Source organism: Garra rufa, unplaced genomic scaffold (assembly GCF_049309525.1).
Source record: "Garra rufa unplaced genomic scaffold, GarRuf1.0 hap1_unplaced_007, whole genome shotgun sequence".
NCBI lineage: Eukaryota > Metazoa > Chordata > Actinopteri > Cypriniformes > Cyprinidae > Garra > Garra rufa.
The window spans coordinates 1,165,417-1,179,394 of NW_027394282.1; the positions used below are offsets into that span (position 1 = coordinate 1,165,417).

The 13,978-nt window shown below is 42.4% G+C and overlaps 15 non-coding genes across 15 annotated transcripts; 6 read left to right on the forward strand and 9 right to left on the reverse strand.

Annotated features, from left to right (window-relative positions):
* Window positions 1–5,473: 5,473 nt before the first annotated feature.
* trnad-guc (transfer RNA aspartic acid (anticodon GUC)) lies at window positions 5,474–5,545 on the forward strand. The gene has a single exon. It is a non-coding gene; the product is annotated as a tRNA-Asp (tRNA).
* A 103-nt stretch (window positions 5,546–5,648) lies between these two features.
* trnag-ucc (transfer RNA glycine (anticodon UCC)) lies at window positions 5,649–5,720 on the reverse strand. The gene has a single exon. It is a non-coding gene; the product is annotated as a tRNA-Gly (tRNA).
* Window positions 5,721–6,224: 504 nt separating this feature from the next.
* Window positions 6,225–6,340, reverse strand: LOC141314010 (U5 spliceosomal RNA). The gene has a single exon (XR_012350075.1). It is a non-coding gene; the product is annotated as a U5 spliceosomal RNA (small nuclear RNA).
* A 1,038-nt stretch (window positions 6,341–7,378) lies between these two features.
* On the forward strand, window positions 7,379–7,450 carry trnad-guc (transfer RNA aspartic acid (anticodon GUC)). The gene has a single exon. It is a non-coding gene; the product is annotated as a tRNA-Asp (tRNA).
* A 103-nt stretch (window positions 7,451–7,553) lies between these two features.
* On the reverse strand, window positions 7,554–7,625 carry trnag-ucc (transfer RNA glycine (anticodon UCC)). The gene has a single exon. It is a non-coding gene; the product is annotated as a tRNA-Gly (tRNA).
* A 504-nt stretch (window positions 7,626–8,129) lies between these two features.
* Window positions 8,130–8,245, reverse strand: LOC141314011 (U5 spliceosomal RNA). The gene has a single exon (XR_012350076.1). It is a non-coding gene; the product is annotated as a U5 spliceosomal RNA (small nuclear RNA).
* Window positions 8,246–9,283: 1,038 nt separating this feature from the next.
* On the forward strand, window positions 9,284–9,355 carry trnad-guc (transfer RNA aspartic acid (anticodon GUC)). Its single transcript has one exon. It is a non-coding gene; the product is annotated as a tRNA-Asp (tRNA).
* A 679-nt stretch (window positions 9,356–10,034) lies between these two features.
* LOC141313459 (U5 spliceosomal RNA) lies at window positions 10,035–10,150 on the reverse strand. Its single transcript, XR_012349531.1, has one exon. It is a non-coding gene; the product is annotated as a U5 spliceosomal RNA (small nuclear RNA).
* Window positions 10,151–11,188: 1,038 nt separating this feature from the next.
* Window positions 11,189–11,260, forward strand: trnad-guc (transfer RNA aspartic acid (anticodon GUC)). The gene has a single exon. It is a non-coding gene; the product is annotated as a tRNA-Asp (tRNA).
* A 103-nt stretch (window positions 11,261–11,363) lies between these two features.
* Window positions 11,364–11,435, reverse strand: trnag-ucc (transfer RNA glycine (anticodon UCC)). Its single transcript has one exon. It is a non-coding gene; the product is annotated as a tRNA-Gly (tRNA).
* A 504-nt stretch (window positions 11,436–11,939) lies between these two features.
* LOC141314012 (U5 spliceosomal RNA) lies at window positions 11,940–12,055 on the reverse strand. Its single transcript, XR_012350077.1, has one exon. It is a non-coding gene; the product is annotated as a U5 spliceosomal RNA (small nuclear RNA).
* A 399-nt stretch (window positions 12,056–12,454) lies between these two features.
* On the forward strand, window positions 12,455–12,525 carry trnag-gcc (transfer RNA glycine (anticodon GCC)). The gene has a single exon. It is a non-coding gene; the product is annotated as a tRNA-Gly (tRNA).
* Window positions 12,526–13,094: 569 nt separating this feature from the next.
* Window positions 13,095–13,166, forward strand: trnad-guc (transfer RNA aspartic acid (anticodon GUC)). Its single transcript has one exon. It is a non-coding gene; the product is annotated as a tRNA-Asp (tRNA).
* Window positions 13,167–13,269: 103 nt separating this feature from the next.
* trnag-ucc (transfer RNA glycine (anticodon UCC)) lies at window positions 13,270–13,341 on the reverse strand. The gene has a single exon. It is a non-coding gene; the product is annotated as a tRNA-Gly (tRNA).
* Window positions 13,342–13,846: 505 nt separating this feature from the next.
* LOC141314013 (U5 spliceosomal RNA) lies at window positions 13,847–13,962 on the reverse strand. The gene has a single exon (XR_012350078.1). It is a non-coding gene; the product is annotated as a U5 spliceosomal RNA (small nuclear RNA).
* Window positions 13,963–13,978: the final 16 nt, after the last annotated feature.

Genomic DNA, 13,978 nt, shown 5'->3' on the forward strand with positions numbered 1-13,978 from the left:
TTGTTATTATTATTATTATTATTATTATTATTATTTATTAATATCAGTGTTCATTGAGCAGTATCATTTCCTGTTTGAATAAATTTTCTATATTACATATCACTGAAATAACATATGTGACCCTGGAGCACAAAACCAGTCTTAAGTCGCTGGGGTATATTTGTAGCAATAGCCAAAATTACATTGTATGGGTCAAAATTATAGATGTTTCTTTTATGCCAAAAATCATTAAGAAATTATGTAAAGATCATGTTCCATGAAGATTTATTGTAAAATTCCTACTGTAAATATATCAAAATGTAATTTTTGATTAGTAATATGCATTGTTAAGAACTTAATTTGAACAATTTTAAAGGCGATTTTCTCAGTATTTAGATTTGTTTGCACTCTCAGATTCCAGATTTTCAAAAAGTTGTATCTCAGACAAGTATTGTCCTATCCTAACAAACCATACATCAATAGAAAGCTTATTTATTGAATTACAGTTTTGTAAAATTTAACCTCATGACTGGTTTTGTGGTCCATGGTCACATATGGGGCCATCCTCAATATTTTACTCAAAAGTATAGTAACTTTCAAACAACAACAACAACAAATAGAATAATATACTGCCTCTCTAAGAGTGCTAGACTGTACTATCTAGGTGGTGGTAATGCATAATGAACTATTTATGTATGTTTGTTTATTTATATCTAGAGCTACATTGTAATTTGCTACATTGTAATTTGTATTGTTCCATACTCATATGATAAAATGTATTATGTATCAATAAAATAATATACTATATATGGACTTTTTTTTTCAAACAGAAAAAAAGTGTTTTTTTAAGAAACAAAACAGACTCTTTTGTGCTCAATTTTTTTTTCTAATTGATGTATTGAATTAGAAATTCAGTTTCAGTTGCATGTGTTCACTTATAATTCTGTGACTAAAACCAACATTGAAATATTCTTCTAGAAACCAGTAACAAGACACAGCTTGTTAAGTTGTGATGGAAACTGCATGCAATTCAATTAATTTCTAAAATAGTTTGAATGTCAAACTCATTCAAAACAGCAGTATGTTCCTCTAGGGGGCAGTAATACAGGACACTCTTTTAAAGGTTTCACAAGCTATATTTTAATATCAATAGCGTGACTTCTGCATCACTTTTGACAATGAAAACTACTGCAAAATGTTCTTTATGAAATCTGTAACAAGACACACCCTTTGAAGCTGAGACAGAAGCTTGTATTTATTTTAAACTAAATTATGTAATGTTTCATGTTCAATAGAATGTGTCTTATTATAGTGACATGATTGAAACCACCACCAAAATGTTCTTCTAGGAATCAGTAATAAGACACACCCTTAAGATTTGAGGAAATAAAACTGCAATCATTTTAAATGAATTTATTTACAGATTTGAATTGAATTCAATAGCATGTATCCTGATTTACATATGACAGTAAAACTTGCATGGAAATGCTCTTTTAGACCCAAGGAACAAGACACAGCCTTTGCAGTTAAGATGGAAAACTGTATGCATTTTAAATGAATTTATTTAAATAGTTTGAATGTCAAACTCAGTCGAAACAGCAGTATGTTCCTCTAGGGGGCAGTAATACAGGACTCTCTTTTAAAGGTTTCACAAGATATATTTTAATATCAATAGCGTGACTTCTGCTTCACTTTTGACAATGAAAACCACTGCAAAATGCTCTTTATGAAATCTGTAACAAGACAAAGCCTTTGAAGCGGGGATACAAGCTTGTATTTATTTTAAACAAAATGATGTATTGCTTTATTTTCAATAGTATGTCCCAGCTAGAAAGGTTTCCTATTCTGGAAATGTTTTCAAGCTTTATTTTAGTTCCCATAATATTCAACTAAAAGGTAGGATCACATTCCCTAAAAAACATTCTCCAAATGTTTATTGATAACATTGTTAGAACATTATCCTCTAGCAATCTAATAGAGATTCCCACCACACTAGATGTGGACTTACATTGCTCAGATGTCAAATTCTAGTTGAAAGTGAAAACCCAATCTTTGTTTGATGTCAAGCTCCAGCGTCATTAAATAACTCCAAAAACAGCATTACCAGCTTCACTTATTAGAAACCAGAACGTCATACATTTACACAAGTTTATTGAGATGAACAGAGGTTTAGATGTTGATTGAAAGTAATGGTTTGGTTTGATGTCACCATTAGGGTGAAAAGTGTTTGCTTTAGTGGGGCAATTTCACTCTTATATTTTTCTTTCTTGGTGGCTGTAACTGTGATTGTTATGGCAAAAACAGCAAGAGAAAATGTGATCAGATAATGCTTATATTAATAATATCATCTCGTGCTGATCTGATCACATCTCGAGTTTAATCTCTGCTATACAAAGTTATGTTATATTTAATAAATATCCATCAGATAAACTGTATTTTTACAACACACCATTCATGAATCACTTCAAGCTTCTGAATGCTTGGACACACAAACATCAAGAATCAGTGTATGAATCTCAACAACGGTGACATGCTTCATGCCGCAATGCATTCTGGGAGCCCTGCATGAGTTTTGTATGATGCAGCCAGAATACTTTGCAGCGTAAAGCATGTCACCATTGTTGAGATTCATACACTGATTCTTGATGTTTGTGACAAAAAGATTTGTTTATTATTAAAATTCCGGTGAACTTCTGTCTTCAGAACTATCAAGTGCTAGCATGTCAGACTAGCTAATAATCAGATCATTATTATCCAACCATATTTGCTCAGCTTTTGCCATAACACATAACTACAGCAACTACAGAAAAATATAAAATAAAATCAGTGAAAATAAGTTTACCAAATAAGCCAGGCTTATTTCAGTTAGTCTGACTTATTGTCATTTGATTTGGCACAAAATAAGTCAGACTAACTGAAATAAGCCTGACTTATTTGGTAAACTTGTTTTATGGAACACACCCCAGGAGTCCAATTTTGCTCAACTAAAGCAAACACTTCTCACCATAATGGTAACATCAAACCAAACTATTACTTTAAAATATACATCAAAATTTAAACCTCTGTTAAACTCAGTAAGATCTTTTGTAAACAAAGTTTGGGTTTTTACTTTTGACCAAAAATTTGACTTCTGAGCAACATTTGAGTGTGCATCCAATATCCTATGTGAAGGTTCCCACTTAAATCTATGAAAATGTTAGAGGATAATGTTGTTATTAATAAACATTTGTAGATTGTTTTTAGAGAATGTTATTCAACCTTTTATGAGAATATTCTGGGAACTAAAATAAAACTTGCCACTGAAAACATTAGCAGAACATATAGCATAATGTTCTCTGAGTATTATTACAACAAAAACATTCCTAGCTGGGGTGTTCTGTTATAGTTCTGTGGCTAAAACCACCACCAAAATGTTTGATAATCTGTAACAAGACACACCCTTTAATGTAGTCATATAAAACTGTGTCATAAATATTTTTGGTTACTTTTTTAATATTTTAGATATATTTTCAAATTCAAGTCAATACAATGGCAAAACAACACTTTTGCCAGCTTTGACTGAATTGTTGAATTTCTATGGCACGTGTTCTGTTACAGTTGTCTGACCAAAACAAATGAAAAAACAAAAAACAACAAAAAAATGTTCTAATAAAAACATAAATAAGAGACACACCATGAAGGTGATAGAGAAGTGTGTTTATATGAATTTATTTATTGGTTTATTTCAATAGCAACTTTTTGGTGTCACAGTTCTGTGAATACAATGAACATTAAAATGTTCTCACAAGGAGCTGGAATAATCCTACTGCATAACCACTGGATTATGGAATGATAATGATAATTAATATTGTTTTGTTTTCATTCATTTTATTTATTTATTAATAGTAATAGTATATAACCACAATCACATATCTTGTTTACAGTATTTCTTATTGAAATGCAAGTGAGCATTATAAGTGTTTGTCTTTATATCTTTCAGAGACATTGGTGCTAAAATTGCTCTTGTTTTGTTAACTAAAAAAAAAAAAAAAAAAAAAACACAAACAAAAAAAGATTCTGATGGGAAACCATTAATGTTTTTATCCTTTTATGTGTACTTTGTAGACGGTCCCTAGCTGGCCTAAACACGAACTAGCTGCTGCTAGAGCCTTTATGCGTTACAACATATTGATGAGGATTTAAACAAATAAACTGTCAGCTGTGTCAAATTCTATGTTTAGATATTTTACAAATAAGCTCATTTTTATACAGTTAAACTCATCCACTAAGGATCTATTGACGTTTTTCGCGGCTGAATATCTGTCAAACATCCAATGTCAAACGTCGAACCAACTTTATATCGGTAGAAATTATATGCATGAAACGCTCACGTTCATTCATAAGTTTGCGAGCAGATCGTCGTATCAACACAACATTGTCAGAAATGGACTAACAGGCTTGTTTAACCCCACGACACGAAACAACACACACGAATATATAAAACGGGCATGTCCATTCATAACTTTGCGAGCAGATCATCCTATGATGATAATTAACAGTAAATAATGCCCCAAATGATAACGTTTATCAATAACCAAGACCTCACGGAGCGAAGCAGCGGTTTTCATTTAACAACTAACGTGATTTCAGCATTAACAACATGAAAAAGTACATAAAGTAACTTACCTTTGATAGATTTTCCGAATAACAGCGTAGCAGATCGCGACTGTACTGTCCGAGTGTGGATGTGTTAATGGCGAATTCAAAGTTGGCGCTGGTGCAGAAACACGGAAGTGCGCCAAAAGGGCGCTAGCGGCCGAAAGTGTATTGCATCCGTAGTGTTTCAGCACTACCATAGAGAATGAATGGGAAACGGTTTAGGGCCGTTTAGCTAAACTATTCTCGGCTGCCGCGCGGGAGACCCGGGTCCGATTCCCGGCCAATGCAGGAACGGAGTGCTTTTAATTAAGTTGTGTGTGTGCTTGCATGTGTGTAAGGTTCTTTAAAATGAAGCCTGATTTACTTGAAGGAGCTCCAACCTTTGCATACCGACCAACCCCCGTTCCCTGCCGAATCTTTTCAGAAACTCATTAGTCCGTCTATATTCGTCAAATGCCTATAAAACTTGTTCACTTTATCTATAGGTTGACGAAGTTTAGCAGTGGGCAATATACTCGTAAATGCGGTGTTAATTCCAAACGTTCTCCCTCCTTTCCGAGCATTGGTGGTTCAGTGGTAGAATTCTAGCAGTGGGCGATATGATCCACGTAAATGCGATGTTACTGCCACATGATTTCCCATCCTTTTTTTCATGTTCCCATTATGAAAAGTAAAAAAAATAGTAATAATAGTAAAGTGGTCCAAATGAGGACCCCCTGTAATGTGTAGAATTCAAGATATTGGGAGACTCAATAAGATCAAGGCAGGTTGATTTGTTTTTTTCATGGAGTAGTGGCTCCTTATGCTGATGTCGGTGAAGTCAAGTCGGCTGGGGGCGAAGCACAGCGGGTACAGCTCCTCGTTAGTATAGTGGACAGTATCTCCGCCTGTCACGCGGAAGACCGGGGTTCGATTCCCCGACGGGGAGACCCAGCTCTTTGCTGCTGCTGAACGACTCATCCAAAAGATTTTGGTGCTGACAGAGGTCACAGAAGGAGTTCTGCTTCAACGTCAGCCAGAGCCAAAACAAATGCGTTGGCCGGGAATCGAACCCGGGTCAACTGCTTGGAAGGCAGCTATGCTCACCACTATACCACCAACGCAAGTTCCCGACTCCAGCTTTTAGCCATCTGAAAAGAATGCTTGAAATGCACAAGTCAATGATAGGGCAAAAGGAGCTGAAGCCATCTTTGTTTGTATCCCGTCATGTACGAGAGAGTGCTGTCTTTCCATGCGGGCTAAAGAAATCTGGAGCTGCGACGCAGAAAGCGCAAAGGCCGCAAGTACAGAACGTGGTGAGGCGCGCTTCGTTCCACCGCCCATTGGCTGGTGGCCAGTTTTACTCTTGACACTCCAATACAGCTCTGTTGTGAGCAGAAAAGAATGCTGGAAGTACATAAGTCACTGACAGGGCCAAAGTAGCTGAAGCCCAAGGTTTGGATCCCATCATGTCATGAGAGTGCTGTCTTTCCATGCTGGCTGAAAAAAATGTGAAGTTGCGACACAGGAAGCGCAAAGGCTGCAAACACGGTCCACGAGAAAGCACGCTTTGCTCCAATGCACATTGGTGTGTGGTCAGATTTAGTCTGCTATTGAAACTGCAGTGCAGCTCTGCTGTGAGCAGAGCACCCAAAAATACAGGTCACTCGGAAAGGTTCCCCTCCACGGAAATCTTTAGTAAAAGGCGAAAGATTTATGCGTCTATGAAGAGAAACTCGAGTTGTGTGCCCATGCGCTTGAGCATGTGCGCTCCCTGTGGTAAACCACTATACTCACAAAGGGTAATCTAGGGTGCCGATAAGATTTTCATCTCCCCCTCACTCCAAATGGGAGGAGTAAAAGTTAAAAAGTCTCTTCCATCATCCATTCTCGCCTGCCACACAGGAGGCCTGGCTCTGATTCCCGGGCAAATGCAGGAACAGAGTTCTTTTAAGTAAGGGGTGTGTGTTTGCATGTGTGTGGGATTCTTTAAAATGAGCCTTGAAGGCCAAGCCTGATTTGCTAGAAGGAGCTCCAAACTTTGCATATTGACCCAACCCCCCTTTACCTGGATTTGACGTGTAACAGTTACGCACCATTACTAAATCCAGGGCAATGTGAAGGCCGAAGTTCTCCCAGCCGAGCATTGGTGGTTCAGTGGTAGATTTCTCGCCTGCCACGCGGGAGACCCGGGTCCGATTCCCGGCCAATGCAGGAACGGAGTGCTTTTAATTAAGTTGTGTGTGTGCTTGCATGTGTGTAAGGTTCTTTAAAATGAAGCCTGATTTACTTGAAGGAGCTCCAACCTTTGCATACCGACCAACCCCCGTTCCCTGCCGAATCTTTTCAGAAACTCATTAGTCCGTCTATATTCGTCAAATGCCTATAAAACTTGTTCACTTTATCTATAGGTTGACGAAGTTTAGCAGTGGGCAATATACTCGTAAATGCGGTGTTAATTCCAAACGTTCTCCCTCCTTTCCGAGCATTGGTGGTTCAGTGGTAGAATTCTAGCAGTGGGCGATATGATCCACGTAAATGCGATGTTACTGCCACATGATTTCCCATCCTTTTTTTCATGTTCCCATTATGAAAAGTAAAAAAAATAGTAATAATAGTAAAGTGGTCCAAATGAGGACCCCCTGTAATGTGTAGAATTCAAGATATTGGGAGACTCAATAAGATCAAGGCAGGTTGATTTGTTTTTTTCATGGAGTAGTGGCTCCTTATGCTGATGTCGGTGAAGTCAAGTCGGCTGGGGGCGAAGCACAGCGGGTACAGCTCCTCGTTAGTATAGTGGACAGTATCTCCGCCTGTCACGCGGAAGACCGGGGTTCGATTCCCCGACGGGGAGACCCAGCTCTTTGCTGCTGCTGAACGACTCATCCAAAAGATTTTGGTGCTGACAGAGGTCACAGAAGGAGTTCTGCTTCAACGTCAGCCAGAGCCAAAACAAATGCGTTGGCCGGGAATCGAACCCGGGTCAACTGCTTGGAAGGCAGCTATGCTCACCACTATACCACCAACGCAAGTTCCCGACTCCAGCTTTTAGCCATCTGAAAAGAATGCTTGAAATGCACAAGTCAATGATAGGGCAAAAGGAGCTGAAGCCATCTTTGTTTGTATCCCGTCATGTACGAGAGAGTGCTGTCTTTCCATGCGGGCTAAAGAAATCTGGAGCTGCGACGCAGAAAGCGCAAAGGCCGCAAGTACAGAACGTGGTGAGGCGCGCTTCGTTCCACCGCCCATTGGCTGGTGGCCAGTTTTACTCTTGACACTCCAATACAGCTCTGTTGTGAGCAGAAAAGAATGCTGGAAGTACATAAGTCACTGACAGGGCCAAAGTAGCTGAAGCCCAAGGTTTGGATCCCATCATGTCATGAGAGTGCTGTCTTTCCATGCTGGCTGAAAAAAATGTGAAGTTGCGACACAGGAAGCGCAAAGGCTGCAAACACGGTCCACGAGAAAGCACGCTTTGCTCCAATGCACATTGGTGTGTGGTCAGATTTAGTCTGCTATTGAAACTGCAGTGCAGCTCTGCTGTGAGCAGAGCACCCAAAAATACAGGTCACTCGGAAAGGTTCCCCTCCACGGAAATCTTTAGTAAAAGGCGAAAGATTTATGCGTCTATGAAGAGAAACTCGAGTTGTGTGCCCATGCGCTTGAGCATGTGCGCTCCCTGTGGTAAACCACTATACTCACAAAGGGTAATCTAGGGTGCCGATAAGATTTTCATCTCCCCCTCACTCCAAATGGGAGGAGTAAAAGTTAAAAAGTCTCTTCCATCATCCATTCTCGCCTGCCACACAGGAGGCCTGGCTCTGATTCCCGGGCAAATGCAGGAACAGAGTTCTTTTAAGTAAGGGGTGTGTGTTTGCATGTGTGTGGGATTCTTTAAAATGAGCCTTGAAGGCCAAGCCTGATTTGCTAGAAGGAGCTCCAAACTTTGCATATTGACCCAACCCCCCTTTACCTGGATTTGACGTGTAACAGTTACGCACCATTACTAAATCCAGGGCAATGTGAAGGCCGAAGTTCTCCCAGCCGAGCATTGGTGGTTCAGTGGTAGATTTCTCGCCTGCCACGCGGGAGACCCGGGTCCGATTCCCGGCCAATGCAGGAACGGAGTGCTTTTAATTAAGTTGTGTGTGTGCTTGCATGTGTGTAAGGTTCTTTAAAATGAAGCCTGATTTACTTGAAGGAGCTCCAACCTTTGCATACCGACCAACCCCCGTTCCCTGCCGAATCTTTTCAGAAACTCATTAGTCCGTCTATATTCGTCAAATGCCTATAAAACTTGTTCACTTTATCTATAGGTTGACGAAGTTTAGCAGTGGGCAATATACTCGTAAATGCGGTGTTAATTCCAAACGTTCTCCCTCCTTTCCGAGCATTGGTGGTTCAGTGGTAGAATTCTAGCAGTGGGCGATATGATCCACGTAAATGCGATGTTACTGCCACATGATTTCCCATCCTTTTTTTCATGTTCCCATTATGAAAAGTAAAAAAAATAGTAATAATAGTAAAGTGGTCCAAATGAGGACCCCCTGTAATGTGTAGAATTCAAGATATTGGGAGACTCAATAAGATCAAGGCAGGTTGATTTGTTTTTTTCATGGAGTAGTGGCTCCTTATGCTGATGTCGGTGAAGTCAAGTCGGCTGGGGGCGAAGCACAGAGGGTACAGCTCCTCGTTAGTATAGTGGACAGTATCTCCGCCTGTCACGCGGAAGACCGGGGTTCGATTCCCCGACGGGGAGACCCAGCTCTTTGCTGCTGCTGAACGACTCATCCAAAAGATTTTGGTGCTGACAGAGGTCACAGAAGGAGTTCTGCTTCAACGTCAGCCAGAGCCAAAACAAATGCGTTGGCCGGGAATCGAACCCGGGTCAACTGGTTGGAAGGCAGCTATGCTCACCACTATACCACCAACGCAAGTTCCCGACTCCAGCTTTTAGCCATCTGAAAAGAATGCTTGAAATGCACAAGTCAATGATAGGGCAAAAGGAGCTGAAGCCATCTTTGTTTGTATCCCGTCATGTACGAGAGAGTGCTGTCTTTCCATGCGGGCTAAAGAAATCTGGAGCTGCGACACAGAAAGCGCAAAGGCCGCAAGTACAGAACGTGGTGAGGCGCGCTTCGTTCCACCGCCCATTGGCTGGTGGCCAGTTTTACTCTTGACACTCCAATACAGCTCTGTTGTGAGCAGAAAAGAATGCTGGAAGTACATAAGTCACTGACAGGGCCAAAGTAGCTGAAGCCCAAGGTTTGGATCCCATCATGTCATGAGAGTGCTGTCTTTCCATGCTGGCTGAAAAAAATGTGAAGTTGCGACACAGGAAGCGCAAAGGCTGCAAACACGGTCCACGAGAAAGCACGCTTTGCTCCAATGCACATTGGTGTGTGGTCAGATTTAGTCTGCTATTGAAACTGCAGTGCAGCTCTGCTGTGAGCAGAGCACCCAAAAATACAGGTCACTCGGAAAGGTTCCCCTCCACGGAAATCTTTAGTAAAAGGCGAAAGATTTATGCGTCTATGAAGTGAAACTCGAGTTGTGTGCCCATGCGCTTGAGCATGTGCGCTCCCTGTGGTAAACCACTATACTCACAAAGGGTAATCTAGGGTGCCGATAAGATTTTCATCTCCCCCTCACTCCAAATGGGAGGAGTAAAAGTTAAAAAGTCTCTTCCATCATCCATTCTCGCCTGCCACACAGGAGGCCTGGCTCTGATTCCCGGGCAAATGCAGGAACAGAGTTCTTTTAAGTAAGGGGTGTGTGTTTGCATGTGTGTGGGATTCTTTAAAATGAGCCTTGAAGGCCAAGCCTGATTTGCTAGAAGGAGCTCCAAACTTTGCATATTGACCCAACCCCCCTTTACCTGGATTTGACGTGTAACAGTTACGCACCATTACTAAATCCAGGGCAATGTGAAGGCCGAAGTTCTCCCAGCCGAGCATTGGTGGTTCAGTGGTAGATTTCTCGCCTGCCACGCGGGAGACCCGGGTCCGATTCCCGGCCAATGCAGGAACGGAGTGCTTTTAATTAAGTTGTGTGTGTGCTTGCATGTGTGTAAGGTTCTTTAAAATGAAGCCTGATTTACTTGAAGGAGCTCCAACCTTTGCATACCGACCAACCCCCGTTCCCTGCCGAATCTTTTCAGAAACTCATTAGTCCGTCTATATTCGTCAAATGCCTATAAAACTTGTTCACTTTATCTATAGGTTGACGAAGTTTAGCAGTGGGCAATATACTCGTAAATGCGGTGTTAATTCCAAACGTTCTCCCTCCTTTCCGAGCATTGGTGGTTCAGTGGTAGAATTCTAGCAGTGGGCGATATGATCCACGTAAATGCGATGTTACTGCCACATGATTTCCCATCCTTTTTTTCATGTTCCCATTATGAAAAGTAAAAAAAATAGTAATAATAGTAAAGTGGTCCAAATGAGGACCCCCTGTAATGTGTAGAATTCAAGATATTGGGAGACTCAATAAGATCAAGGCAGGTTGATTTGTTTTTTTCATGGAGTAGTGGCTCCTTATGCTGATGTCGGTGAAGTCAAGTCGGCTGGGGGCGAAGCACAGCGGGTACAGCTCCTCGTTAGTATAGTGGACAGTATCTCCGCCTGTCACGCGGAAGACCGGGGTTCGATTCCCCGACGGGGAGACCCAGCTCTTTGCTGCTGCTGAACGACTCATCCAAAAGATTTTGGTGCTGACAGAGGTCACAGAAGGAGTTCTGCTTCAACGTCAGCCAGAGCCAAAACAAATGCGTTGGCCGGGAATCGAACCCGGGTCAACTGCTTGGAAGGCAGCTATGCTCACCACTATACCACCAACGCAAGTTCCCGACTCCAGCTTTTAGCCATCTGAAAAGAATGCTTGAAATGCACAAGTCAATGATAGGGCAAAAGGAGCTGAAGCCATCTTTGTTTGTATCCCGTCATGTACGAGAGAGTGCTGTCTTTCCATGCGGGCTAAAGAAATCTGGAGCTGCGACGCAGAAAGCGCAAAGGCCGCAAGTACAGAACGTGGTGAGGCGCGCTTCGTTCCACCGCCCATTGGCTGGTGGCCAGTTTTACTCTTGACACTCCAATACAGCTCTGTTGTGAGCAGAAAAGAATGCTGGAAGTACATAAGTCACTGACAGGGCCAAAGTAGCTGAAGCCCAAGGTTTGGATCCCATCATGTCATGAGAGTGCTGTCTTTCCATGCTGGCTGAAAAAAATGTGAAGTTGCGACACAGGAAGCGCAAAGGCTGCAAACACGGTCCACGAGAAAGCACGCTTTGCTCCAATGCACATTGGTGTGTGGTCAGATTTAGTCTGCTATTGAAACTGCAGTGCAGCTCTGCTGTGAGCAGAGCACCCAAAAATACAGGTCACTCGGAAAGGTTCCCCTCCACGGAAATCTTTAGTAAAAGGCGAAAGATTTATGCGTCTATGAAGAGAAACTCGAGTTGTGTGCCCATGCGCTTGAGCATGTGCGCTCCCTGTGGTAAACCACTATACTCACAAAGGGTAATCTAGGGTGCCGATAAGATTTTCATCTCCCCCTCACTCCAAATGGGAGGAGTAAAAGTTAAAAAGTCTCTTCCATCATCCATTCTCGCCTGCCACACAGGAGGCCTGGCTCTGATTCCCGGGCAAATGCAGGAACAGAGTTCTTTTAAGTAAGGGGTGTGTGTTTGCATGTGTGTGGGATTCTTTAAAATGAGCCTTGAAGGCCAAGCCTGATTTGCTAGAAGGAGCTCCAAACTTTGCATATTGACCCAACCCCCCTTTACCTGGATTTGACGTGTAACAGTTACGCACCATTACTAAATCCAGGGCAATGTGAAGGCCGAAAGTCTCCCAGCCGAGCATTGGTGGTTCAGTGGTAGAATTCTCGCCTGCCACGCGGGAGACCCGGGTCCGATTCCCGGCCAATGCAGGAACGGAGTGCTTTTAATTAAGTTGTGTGTGTGCTTGCATGTGTGTAAGGTTCTTTAAAATGAAGCCTGATTTACTTGAAGGAGCTCCAACCTTTGCATACCGACCAACCCCCGTTCCCTGCCGAATCTTTTCAGAAACTCATTAGTCCGTCTATATTCGTCAAATGCCTATAAAACTTGTTCACTTTATCTATAGGTTGACGAAGTTTAGCAGTGGGCAATATACTCGTAAATGCGGTGTTAATTCCAAACGTTCTCCCTCCTTTCCGAGCATTGGTGGTTCAGTGGTAGAATTCTAGCAGTGGGCGATATGATCCACGTAAATGCGATGTTACTGCCACATGATTTCCCATCCTTTTTTTCATGTTCCCATTATGAAAAGTAAAAAAAAATAGTAATAATAGTAAAGTGGTCCAAATGAGGACCCCCTGTAATGTGTAGCATTCAAGATATTGGGAGACTCAATAAGATCAAGGCAGGTTGATTTGTTTTTTTCATGGAGTAGTGGCTCCTTATGCTGATGTCGGTGAAGTCAAGTCGGCTGGGGGCGGAGAACAGCGGGTACAGCTCCTCGTTAGTATAGTGGACAGTATCTCCGCCTGTCACGCGGAAGACCGGGGTTCGATTCCCCGACGGGGAGACCCAGCTCTTTGCTGCTGCTGAACGACTCATCCAAAAGATTTTGGTGCTGACAGAGGTCACAGAAGGAGTTCTGCTTCAACGTCATCCAGAGCCAAAACAAATGCGTTGGCCGGGAATCGAACCCGGGTCAACTGCTTGGAAGGCAGCTATGCTCACCACTATACCACCAACGCAAGTTCCCGACTCCAGCTTTTAGCCATCTGAAAAGAATGCTTGAAATGCACAAGTCACTGATAGGGCAAAAGGAGCTGAAGCCATCTTTGTTTGTATCCCGTCATGTACGAGAGAGTGCTGTCTTTCCATGCGGGCTAAAGAAATCTGGAGCTGCGACGCAGAAAGCGCAAAGGCCGCAAGTACAGAACGTGGTGAGGCGCGCTTCGTTCCACCGCCCATTGGCTGGTGGCCAGTTTTACTCTTGACACTCCAATACAGCTCTGTTGTGAGCAGAAAAGAATGCTGGAAGTACATAAGTCACTGACAGGGCCAAAGTAGCTGAAGCCCAAGGTTTGGATCCCATCATGTCATGAGAGTGCTGTCTTTCCATGCTGGCTGAAAAAAAATGTGAAGTTGCGACACAGGAAGCGCAAAGGCTGCAAACACGGTCCACGAGAAAGCACGCTTTGCTCCAATGCACATTGGTGTGTGGTCAGATTTAGTCTGCTATTGAAACTGCAGTGCAGCTCTGCTGTGAGCAGAGCACCCAAAAATACAGGTCACTCGGAAAGGTTCCCCTCCACGGAAATCTTTAGTAAAAGGCGAAAGATTTATGCGTCTATGAAGAGAAACTCGAGTTGTGTGCCCATGCGCTTG